Consider the following 10601-nt stretch of genomic DNA (forward strand, 5'->3'; position numbering starts at 1 on the left):
AGCCTGCATTTCCTCCTCACACTGGTGCCTGGGGAAGCGTGGGCAGCGGGCGGGTGGGCACCACCAAGAGGACCCCTCCTGTGCCTGCAGGCCAGCCACATCCCCTTGCTGCCACACAACCCACTCTCCACACTGGCTAGATCTCCAAAGAGCAGTAGGCCAGTGACAGAACTGGGTTTCTGCCTCAGGTATATACTCATGTTACCTGAGGGCACCACAGGGAAGCCCCTCCCTTCATATCCTCAATGTCCCCTAGCATCAAACAATATTGAAACATGACCATTCGCGCTTCCCTCTAGCAGTAAAACCCATGGTTCTGTGATTCTAGAATCTCAACAGGATAGGAATGCTGACTGGAGAATTCCTCTGCTCCAAGAATTCTGATTCTAGACTCCTGTGACTAAAAATTCTAGGCCACCAAGATCTGACATTCAGGGGGTCCAGCTAACCAATTTGCCATCTAGCTTTGGGGGGATCTGAGAGGCTGGGTCTCTCCCAACAGGGTCAACAGAAGTAGACGTGAGGTGGGTGGGGAGCTGTGGGCCTGCAGATATGGCTGGTCTAGTCCAGGCAGCAAGACTAGGCAGCAAGAGTGGGTAGCTAGAGGTTTGTGAGCCTGCACCCCCACCCTGCAGTTCGGAGGGAAGACGAGCGTCAGGTCAGAGTTGGTCTCCGTGCTTCTCAGGTTCCAAGCCAAGCTCCACGCTTCACCTTCCTGTCTTCACCACCCACTACTTCCTCCTCCCACCACTCCCCTCACCTCTTAGGCGCCCAGGCCAGCCCCAGCTCAGGCCAGCAGGCAGCCAGCAAGGACAAAGGCTCCCAAGCCCACTTGATAGATGGGAAAATTGAGGCCCAGGGAGATGTGATCTGCCCAAAGGGCTCAGCCCCAGTAGCCTACTGGTCTCTGTCCGCATCTCTTAGCCCAACCCCCACCCCACTTCCCATGATTCTCTGTAGGGCCAGTGATCTCTACATATCAGTCTGATCACAAGCACACCTCCCATCCCAATGTCTGTTTCGAGCACTCATTCCCACAAGTAATCATCTGGTCATTAATTCATTCTTTCATTCACCCAACTGGTCCATCAGCCCTTGTCCCCACTACATGCCAGGATCCCTGACAGAGATATGGGGATCTCAAGAAGGAGAGTAAAGCCTGTAGTCAGTAAGCATTTAGGGAGTCCCTGCTGTGTGCCAGGCAGTGTGGAAGGTGCAGGAAAAACCACATGCAGACCAACCCTGGCTGTCCTTATGGTGTTCATAGACAGACAAGGAAGGGCTTTACCCGGTCCTAATTCCACTTGTCAGGGGCATGTCCTGGCAAGTCACAAACTCTCCAGCCTCAGTATATGTGGATGCTAACAGCACCCAACTCAATGGGCTACTGTGAAAATTTTAAAAAGTGAAGGCTAGAAACAGTGCCAGTTAGCCATTGCCATTACCATTGTTACAACTTTATTATTATTATTATTATTATTATTATTATTATTATTATTATTGGACAGCAGTTGATTAGAGCAGCAGCTAGAGCTCTTCAAACACTTAGCTGGTGCCAGGCACTGGGGGAGCGGGAAGGAATCACTGCCACAACCCACTGCATGGCTGGCAAGGAGCAGGCTCAAAGTCCCAGAAGCATCTGATGAATGACCGAGTCAGTGCAGGAGGCATGGCCCTGCCTCTAAGGAAGATACGATCCAGCATGTGTCCATGCATGTTGTACATGTGTGTGAACACTTAGTAGGTATGCACACGTATGTCCATGAGGAGTTCCAGCAGAGGGCAAATTATCTGGGAGTGGAGCAGCAGTACAGGGAACACAGCTGCTCACGCCAGGTCAGGGGTGACCCCAACCCCACCCCACTCCGCCCAACCACCCCTGCCAGTGATCATGGATGTGGCAAGAACAAGGACCGGGCCCAATACGGAAAGGCCCAAAAAGATGCTTTACATAGTTCTGGCCACCAGATTACAGGCCTGGGCTAGGCCCCTGGGTGGTGTGGGGGGCACCGCCAGGTGTTGGCCCACATGAACTGAGCCCTAGAGCCCCCACTTTATGGCCATACTGGCACCAACAATGAGTGTTCTTGCTGGCAGGCCAGGAAAGTCCTAGGAGGTCAGCGGAGGTCACAGAGAAGGGAAGGAACAGTGGGCCCAAGGGCCATGTGGGGTCTGCTAGACTGGGGAGGGTGGGTACGAGGCTCCCCCCGGGGCCACCAGGCAGGCCTGGCTTTGCCCTGCTGGGGCCGGCAGCTGGAGGGGAGTAAATATAGCGCGGGGCGTCCCGGCCACATTCCTGGGAGGCCAGCACAGCCGGCCTGCCCGCTGCTCTAGGCAGAACACAGCAGCCAGGGCCCAAAACTGCCACTGCCCTCTTCCCAAACAAACAGAAAAATAAATAAAACCAGCTCTCACGGCCAGCATGGCTGGGGGGAGGGGGCAGGAAGGGGTGGACCCAGGAGGGGTGAGGCAGGCAAGCGGACCAGTTGCTGAGGTTTCTGTTCTGCTGAGGAGGAGGCCAACAAAAGAGGAAAATGGAGAAAAAGGGCAAAGAGATGGTCAGAGATGTGAGAGAAGGGGAGAGGATGAGTGTGAGAGATGGAGGGTGTGACAAGGAGAGGTGTCAGGGAGGCAGGTCAGGAGGGACAGGGAAGGTGTCAGGGCCAGCTGGGGGAAGGCAGAGGCAGCCTCGGGTCAGTAATTCAGCAATTCAGCGGCAGGCAGACAAAGGGGGCCTGTGAGCTGGGGCAGGGGGCTGACTCCAAGGGCCATGAAATATTAAAGAGCCTAGGCCAATGAGTGACAGAGGTCATAGAAATAAGGGGACTAGTGAGCGAGATACGCCCCCCCACTGCCCCCCCCGCCTGTCCCTCTCCACCACCTCCAGCAGAGCCAGTCTCCCCAGCTTTCGTCCTGCTGTGGCTCCTTTCAGTCTTTCTGCCCACAGAGAGGACCGGCTGAGGGTGGGAGGAGCCATGGGGATTAGTGATGGCAGGGGACCTTGGCGGTTCCCTCTTCCCTCTAGCTGGTCTGTGCGCAGCCGGCCTTCCAGAGCTGCCAGCCATGCTAGCAAGAAGGCCAAAAGACCTGTCAGCACAGCCGCTGCCACAGTGTCTCCTGAGGGAGGAGGGGGTAGACTTCCAGCTTCTCCTTTACGGAAAAAAATCAACCAAGCCACCACTTTCCACAGAGACCAGCAAGGAGGGAAGGCCATGCCTCAAAGCTCTGCTTCGAGCCAGCGAGTAAACCAGCGGGTCATCCCTTAGCTCTCCCACCCCACCCAGGTCCCATTACCAGGTCTCATGACCTTGGTCAGTGCCCTCGTCCCTCGGCCTGTGTCTGCACCTGCCCCACCCACCCAGGCTTGATGCGAGAGAAGGTAGAAGAAAGCAATACGTTGAAAACCTGCTGGGGCAGCTGGGGCCAAGCACCTGCATGCAGACAACTCTCCCAAACCTCTGTGAAATCAGGCCTATTATCAGTCCCATTTTAGAGTTGGGGAAGAGAAACTCAGAGAAGGCAGAGAGCGATGCGCCCAAGGTCACACACCTGATGGTTAGCAGAACGGAGACCGAAACACTAAGAGGGAGCCATGTGTCCTTTTCCTCCTTTTCACTGGGGGATAGGAAGTCCTCTTCACCATAAAAGCCAACTTTAACTGAATGCCGACTGTAAGTTAGCCACTGGTGCTGGGTACTGCATAACCGTCCTCGTGTCCATCTGAAAATGGTCTTGTGGACCGGGTACTCCTATTATCCCATTCCAGGGATATAAGGAATCTGAGGATCACAGAACACAAAAGGTCATACAGCCATCGAGACAGCGACACGATCAGGATTTGGGACTAGGTCTGACTCCAGAGCCAGAACTCCAACACACTTGTCTGGGTGAGGTCAAGGGAGGGGGTTCGGAGGGTTCAGCAGAGGGGAGCTCAGTGGTCCCACTGGCCCCCAGAATGGACACCATGAAAAGGTCGGAAACAAGATAACAATCCCTGTGCTGGGGGATGGCCAGCAACTGCCCTGGGAGCACCAGATGGGCAGAGCCTGCAGGGGCTGAGGGTTGAGGGCACTGCCTAGGGGCCTGGCCAGAGTGATTTGCCTTGTCTGCCCAGAGCCTGTGTACCAGAAATGAAAGTCCCCTCCCCAAACATGGGGATACTGAGGCTAGTCCAAAAAGGGCCAGCAGAGCCCTGTCCTGTTGACTGCGAAGATTCCAGCCTACACCCCAGGGTCCTTGTGCCAGGAACTAATCTCACCACCACCCCGAGAGCCCCTAGTGCTGGCGGAAGGAGGGCAGGATCCCCTCCCTCCCTTCTAGGCCCTTCAAGCCCAGAGGGAGGCCAGCATCAGAGGCAGGAAATGAAGAAGAATTTGCGATCTAATTGAGCTGGCGGGGGATTAGTCGGCAGAATGCAATTACAGGGGCTGGAGCAGGGCCAGGGGCACTGACACCCCGAGATGTGGCCTGGTCCAGGTGACACCCTACTGGGAGGGTTGGGGAAGATGGGTAGAGAACTGCAGGGTTCCAGCTCCATTTAACACCCAGAAGCAAGAAGTTTTCCTGGGAATTCTCCCCCAGGGAACAGGCAGATAGGAAACACATGCTCTCACAGTCTCTGCTCATGCATGTACATACATGTGTTCAAATTCCCAGGAAGCCCCCCATATCCATGTTCCCTTGCATGGGGACAGACTCCCAACCAGCAGACACCAAGCTCCAGCCCTTTGTTACCACTGGCTCCACCAAAGGCAGGGGGCTCAAAAAAAAATACACCCATGACCTTAAAATCCTTTTATTCCTGTAATCACAGGCTGCCATCGACGTGGATACGCACTGTCACCCCGGCCCCAGCCTGTCTCCCTCCACAGCTTCCAAAACTCCCAGCAGGCAGGCAGACGGAGAAGCTGCCCAGTTACTGCCAGGGAGGGCAGGGGAGGGAAAGGACAGGGTGAGAGAGGTTCGATGCTACACACAATCATACTCAGAGTCTGGACAGAGATACAGAAAGAGAAAGGAACCCAGCCACCAGCCACCAAAGACATACATAGACCAATGCCCACACAGCTCAGATATACCCAGGTTCACACTTTCCCTATTCAGACACACCACTTTGGGAGCATCAGAGACACTCCCAGATTTACAAGCATTATACAAACACATAGATATACACAAAACACAAACATACACTCTACAAAATTCCCAGCATACATAACTCAGATTTTACATATTCCCAAATTCACAGGCACAAATGAGTACACACACAATTCCCAGGCCCACAGAGTTCTATGCTCAGACGCCCAGACCCCAAGACAGACACATATTCAACAGAGAGATTCACAGATATACATGTCCTGAGTCATCGGCACACACGGCGCCCAGATTCCCACACCCCAGGCCAACAGACTAGATCCACACAGCCTCATCTAGCAGTTCACACTGGCTTTGGCTTTAGGGGGCAGGTGGAATGGGGGCCAGTCCTTTCTCACTGTCTGCAGTCTGGGTGGTGGGCTCAGAGTTGGGGGGAATAAAGAGGGAAGCAAGAGAAAGCAAAAAAAAAAAAACCCACAAAAAAAAAAAACTTGAGTGGGATATTCTTGTTGGGCAGTAGCGCGTGAGTAACTGGGGAGGTTTTTTTGTGGTCTGGTGAGTTCCAGCTATGAGTGAGAGTTTAACTATTAATACACTTAATCAAGTCACACACACACACACACACACACACACACACACACACACACACAGCTGGGGGCTAAAATGAGACCAGGTGATGAGGATGAGAGAGGGAGAGCCCAGAAAAAAAAAAAATGGAAAAGCTCCAATCAGAACCTCAGGAGGTGGGGAAAGAGGGTGGAGCTTCCACCCTGGGCCTGCCTCCAGAGTAAGGGCAGAGTCAGTGATTCATTTCTGCACCCCCAGGAGGGTGGGGCTGTGACACACAGTAGGTGCTCAATAAACACACATTGGGTCAATGAATAAGTGAATTATATATAAAGACCAGCAATAATAACAGTAATAAAAAGTGAACCCCACCCCATCCTTGGCCAATTAAGGCATGCTCCAGAGCACCATGCTTGGGAAGTTCTGACTTCATGATCAGGCCTCCAGACAGGGGCTCTAGGGAAGCAGGCCTGGGTCTGGCTCATCAGTGTCCCCCCATTCTTCTACCCTACTCTGCACTCTGGAAAGTCAGCTGACCTCAGCCCAGCCCACACTCCTCTCCCCCAAGGAGAACCCCATCTCCATTCCACCCTCCCAAAATAATTAGGTGGGTGCTAAAGAAGGTGGGATATTTAATTCCTAAAGATTTGGTTCTTTATCCAGATGCAACCCTGCCCACCCCATACCCACACTCCTATGAGCCTCAGTTTCACACTTGCCAAATGGGTAGGAGGCAAGCAAAAAGTTGGGTAGAGGCAGCAAGAGCTGGGGGTCACAGTGGGAGCCCAGAGAACATAGGTTTGTACTGGCCTGGGCCCTGGATGCAGAATCCTCCCCTCCCCTTCCCTTCCCCCACCCAGCCCAGCCGGGTGGACATTCCAGGCCTCACGTGATAAAGACGAGGCCGCTGGCCCACGGGTAAGTCAACAGGCTCTGTCGGGGGAGAGATAGGAGGCCCTGGCCAGGGTCACCTGCTGAGCCGAGAAAACAGCCGGGCCCAAATACACACACATAAATAAGGCGCCAACGGACAGCCAGCCAGCCAGCCAGCCAGCCAAGGGTCTGTCTTCTGCAGAGGAACCTTCGAAAAGGAGGTGGCAGGGGGAGGGAGGTGCAAGGCTGGCTAGGGGGCTTCCCTGGGAGAGCTTCAGCTTCTGCCAGGATGGGGGGTTGGGGGGGGCTTCCACAAAGATCTCCAGAGACCAACCTCCCTCAGCAGTTCCCACCCCTTCCCAGAGCAAAAATCACCCCCTCTCCCTCCTCCCCAAGGAGAGAGAACAATTTCCGTTCTGGGAGGGGGGGTGACAGCTGCAGAGCGAGCCACTGCCCCCCCCCCCCAGCTCTTGTTCTCATCCAGGGAAACTGCTAAATCAACACTACGCAGTAGTAGGTAACGCCGGCCTCAGTATCTCCGCAGCGCTCTCAAAAAGGGGTTTGAAAGGTTTCGTTCGGGTCCCAGTTTCAGGGTTTCCCACGGCGGTTGAAACCTAGGGTACGGGGTCTTTCGAAAGGGGGACCAAAGCAAGCTGAGGCCAACACATCCCTAAAAACGTCTTATTTGAATGCTCTCAATTGCTCGGAGGGCAGCCCCCTCCTCCGCGGGCCGGGGCAGCTGAGGTGGCGCCGGGCGTTCAAATAGCGCTCCAAACAAGCCCGCAGCGACCGCGCACGCAGCCCCCGCCAGGCGGCCCCAGCGGAAAACTTGAAAGGGACTCTGCCGGCCGCCCTGGGGCAGCTCGGGCGGGGGCGAGGGCTGAACCATCACACATGCCCCCCTCCCTAGCGCTTCCTGCGCAAAAGCCGAGGGTGGGGGTGGGGGTGGGCCGGCCACAAAACCGAACAGAACCCGCGCGGTGCAGAGAAAGACGGAGGTCAAGAGGCTGGCTCTCCGGAGTCCCCTGCAGCGCCCCCCCCCATCTGAAAACGCGACTCTCAGACCACCCAGGGTCCGGGGGCAAAGTAGGGCGCGGCTGCCAACCCTACAGATCCCCGTCACAGGACACAAGACAGAGTGGGTCTTTCCGGATGAGTGTCTACCGAACCGCCCCCCCCAAATCTGGCGGTGCCTCCTTGAAGACCATGGCACCAACCCAACTCCGTGCACCCCTTCCGATTCCTGAGAGGAAAAACCAAAATGCAATCTTGCTCTCTCACTGGGCGCTTCACCTCTTCTGACAGGTCCCGGAGGCGGCCCCCCATTTAAAAGCTAGGGTCACTCACTTGCTGTCGATCCTACAAATAAACAAAGCCAGGCGCACCCCGCGCTCCCCGCCGGAAAGCAGCTCATTCCGGGAGAGGACAACTTCCCCCAGCAAGAAAATTAACACATTCTTCCCGCGGCGGTTCAGCCCCTCGCTCTAGGGAACACAAGGGGAGGGGGCTCCGGGGCCGAACTTCACGGGTAAATGTGGGGCCAGAAACGCGAGGCGGGTGCTTGGGACACCGGCCTCCCAGAGCTCCGCAGCGAGAGGAGCACCCCCATTCTCCCTCCCTGGCTTTGCGAGCTGCTTGGCCACGCGGGGCTCAGGAGACAGCCTGCAAGACCCCCCTAGGCTGAAGAGGGAGGGAAGGAGAGGCCGCGGGGCGCGGCGGGGGGGGGGGCGTGATACTTTGACGGAAAAAAAGGTCAAACTTGATCAGCCCGCCAGGCACCCTGCAGGCAACCGGGGAGAGGAGCCGGAGGGGAAAATGTGGCCGCCGCCCGCTCCAAGTGGAGGGGTCGACTCAGCCACGCGTGGTCCAGGGCACTCTGAGCAGTTACCGTAGCCCTCAAAACACAGGGCTGCGAGTGGGGTCTGATGGGGGGAGTGCGCGCGGGGGATCTCCAATCAGCCGCCCCCGCAGGCGGAGCGCCTGCTCCACCCGGCGAGGTGGGGACCTGGGCTCCCGCCACCCCAACGCCCTCCAGCTCGAGTATTTAGGGAGAGGACAGTACCCCGCAGGGAGAGCCCCAGCCCCAATCCACGACGCCCAACCCGCAGTCCCCGACCCTAAAACCTCTCTTTTTGTCTGAACTCAGTGATCTGCGACCGCGCCGACTGCGGCTTGGGGAGGCTTGGGTACAGCGGCGGCCACCAAACGATCACAGGCGCTAGGGCTCTCAGCCTCCCGGCCTCCGGGATTCAGGCTGCGGGCGTCCCCCGCCCCTCCCAAACGCGGACCCTTCCTTCCCTGTCCCTGGCTCTCCGCACCTGAACTTCGGGGGAGCCCGCGCCGCCAAACTTTCCGCCGACTTGCAGCGAACTCCGGCCCCGGCCGCGCACCGGGCCCCGGGGGAGGAGAGGGAGGTAGGCGGGGAAGGGGAGGGGGCCGGCCTCCGGGGGGGTCGGGGGAGGGCCGTGGCCCGACACCTACCGGCTCTCTGAGTCGTCCAAGCCGCCACCGCCGCCGCCGCGAGGACGAGGGGGAGGGGCGGGGCGGGGAGCTGCGCTCCGCTCTAGGCACCGCCGCCGCTCTGCGCTTCGCTCCAGCTCCGCCGACCGCCGAGCCCGGGTCCCGAGCCGGAGTCAAGCTGCCTTGGCTGGCCCGAGGCGGGGAGGGGGGGGGAGCCTGCAGCACCTGCCCCTCCTCCCCCTCCCCGCGGCCCAAATTAAAAAACAACAAAAAGCAACTAATCACCCCAGAGCGGAGCGCTGCGCGGCGCGACGGGCGGAGGGCGCAGGGTGAGGCGCCCGGACTCAGCAGGCGGCGCGCATGGCTGGGCGCGGGCTGGGCAGGGCTGGGACGCGGGGCCCGGCTTCGGGGGGCAAGGTTCGGCCGCTCTTCTCGCTAAGCTCGGGCGCCTGCTCTCGCTGCCGCCGCCGCCTCTGCTGCCGCCAGTGCCGCCGCCGCCTCTACATCCCCGCTCAGGCTCCGCCGCCTCAGCCGCCGCCGCCGCCGCCGCCGCCGCGCGCCCGCCCGGGCAGAAGCTCAGAACGCTGCCCGGGGGCTGCCGACAAAACCCGGACCGGACTCACCGCTCCCTCCTCACCCCCCCCCCGCCCCCGCCCCGCTCGGCTTCCCTCCCTCCTCCCTCCGCCTTCCTCCCAGCGCAGCTCTGGCCACTTTGACGCCGCAGGCTCTGAGGCCGGAGCCGCAGCCACTGCGCCTGGAGCTCCCCACGCTCTGACGACGTCGACCCAGGCTCAGAGCCCCGGCGCGTCCCGTCTTCACCTCTTTTTCCACAACTTTACAAAAAATAAGAGGACCTCCTCCGTTTTGTGAGGGGTGAATACGCTTGGACACCCACCTTACGTTGAAATCCGCCGTCCCTCTGCCCCCTCTCTCCTGCCGGCCGCGGAGCTGCCAGGACCAATAGGGAGGGTTCGCCTGCGCCCCGCAGCTCAGGTGCTTGTAGGTCCCGAACCTCCTCGCGGAGGGCTCTTGGAGCTGGACGCGGCTCAAACAGCGCGCCACCCAGAGAGCTTTCCCGGACTGGGTGGGCTCTGGTTCTCCCGGAGAAAGGGGGCGGGGATTCCTGTCCCCATTTCACAGATGAAGAGACTGATCCAAGAAAGGACATTTTGCGTGCTACACCGGCGCCAGCCCAAGCTCTGAGTCCTGGGGCTCTGGCACTCAATTGTGGTGCTCTGGGACCAAGACCCACGAACTCCCATGAACTCCCAGCCTGAAATGGTGCCTGACTTAAAGCAGCACTCAGCAGACACTGGTTCAAAGAGATGACAAAAGCCCAGTGGGTACAGATTTTAGGCTGACCATCATATTCTCGTTCTCGGTGCCCCCTCCATCTGCCTAGCCTGGGCTAATGATATGGCAGAAGTACTTTTCTGCCATCTCAGGGACCCACAGAGTAAGCCCCAGGCTCCTATAATCCCAAAACTGCAGATAATCCCAAAGTGGAAAGCTTCTGCAATTCTGTGGAATTCGTGGGGGTGGGTTAGGGTTCCTTCTGCCAGGTGAAGAAATCACAGGCCCCAGACCCTGGCTGGGGGAGGGGGAGAACA

At 58.1% G+C, this 10601-nt stretch overlaps 1 protein-coding gene across 5 annotated transcripts in view; it reads right to left on the minus strand.

Annotated features, from left to right (window-relative positions):
• CXXC5 (CXXC finger protein 5) overlaps positions 1-9583 on the minus strand; it is a 33203-nt gene extending 23620 nt beyond the window's left edge. The window contains exons 1-2 of one of the 5 annotated variants that reach the window (XM_045825729.1): positions 9013-9583; positions 3550-3779 (exon numbers count right to left, since the gene is read on the minus strand). The gene's annotated coding sequence lies outside the window, so the exon portion shown is untranslated. Of the gene's footprint in view, positions 1-3549; positions 3780-8849; positions 8951-9012 lie in introns of those variants that run through there. The other 4 variants (XM_045825745.1, XM_045825754.1, XM_045825723.1 and 1 more) reach the window with 4 other exon arrangements.
• Positions 9584-10601: the final 1018 nt, after the last annotated feature.

Source organism: Phyllostomus hastatus, unplaced genomic scaffold, assembly GCF_019186645.2.
Source record: "Phyllostomus hastatus isolate PE091 unplaced genomic scaffold, TTU_PhHast_1.1 phas_contig_150, whole genome shotgun sequence".
Lineage (NCBI taxonomy): Eukaryota > Metazoa > Chordata > Mammalia > Chiroptera > Phyllostomidae > Phyllostomus > Phyllostomus hastatus.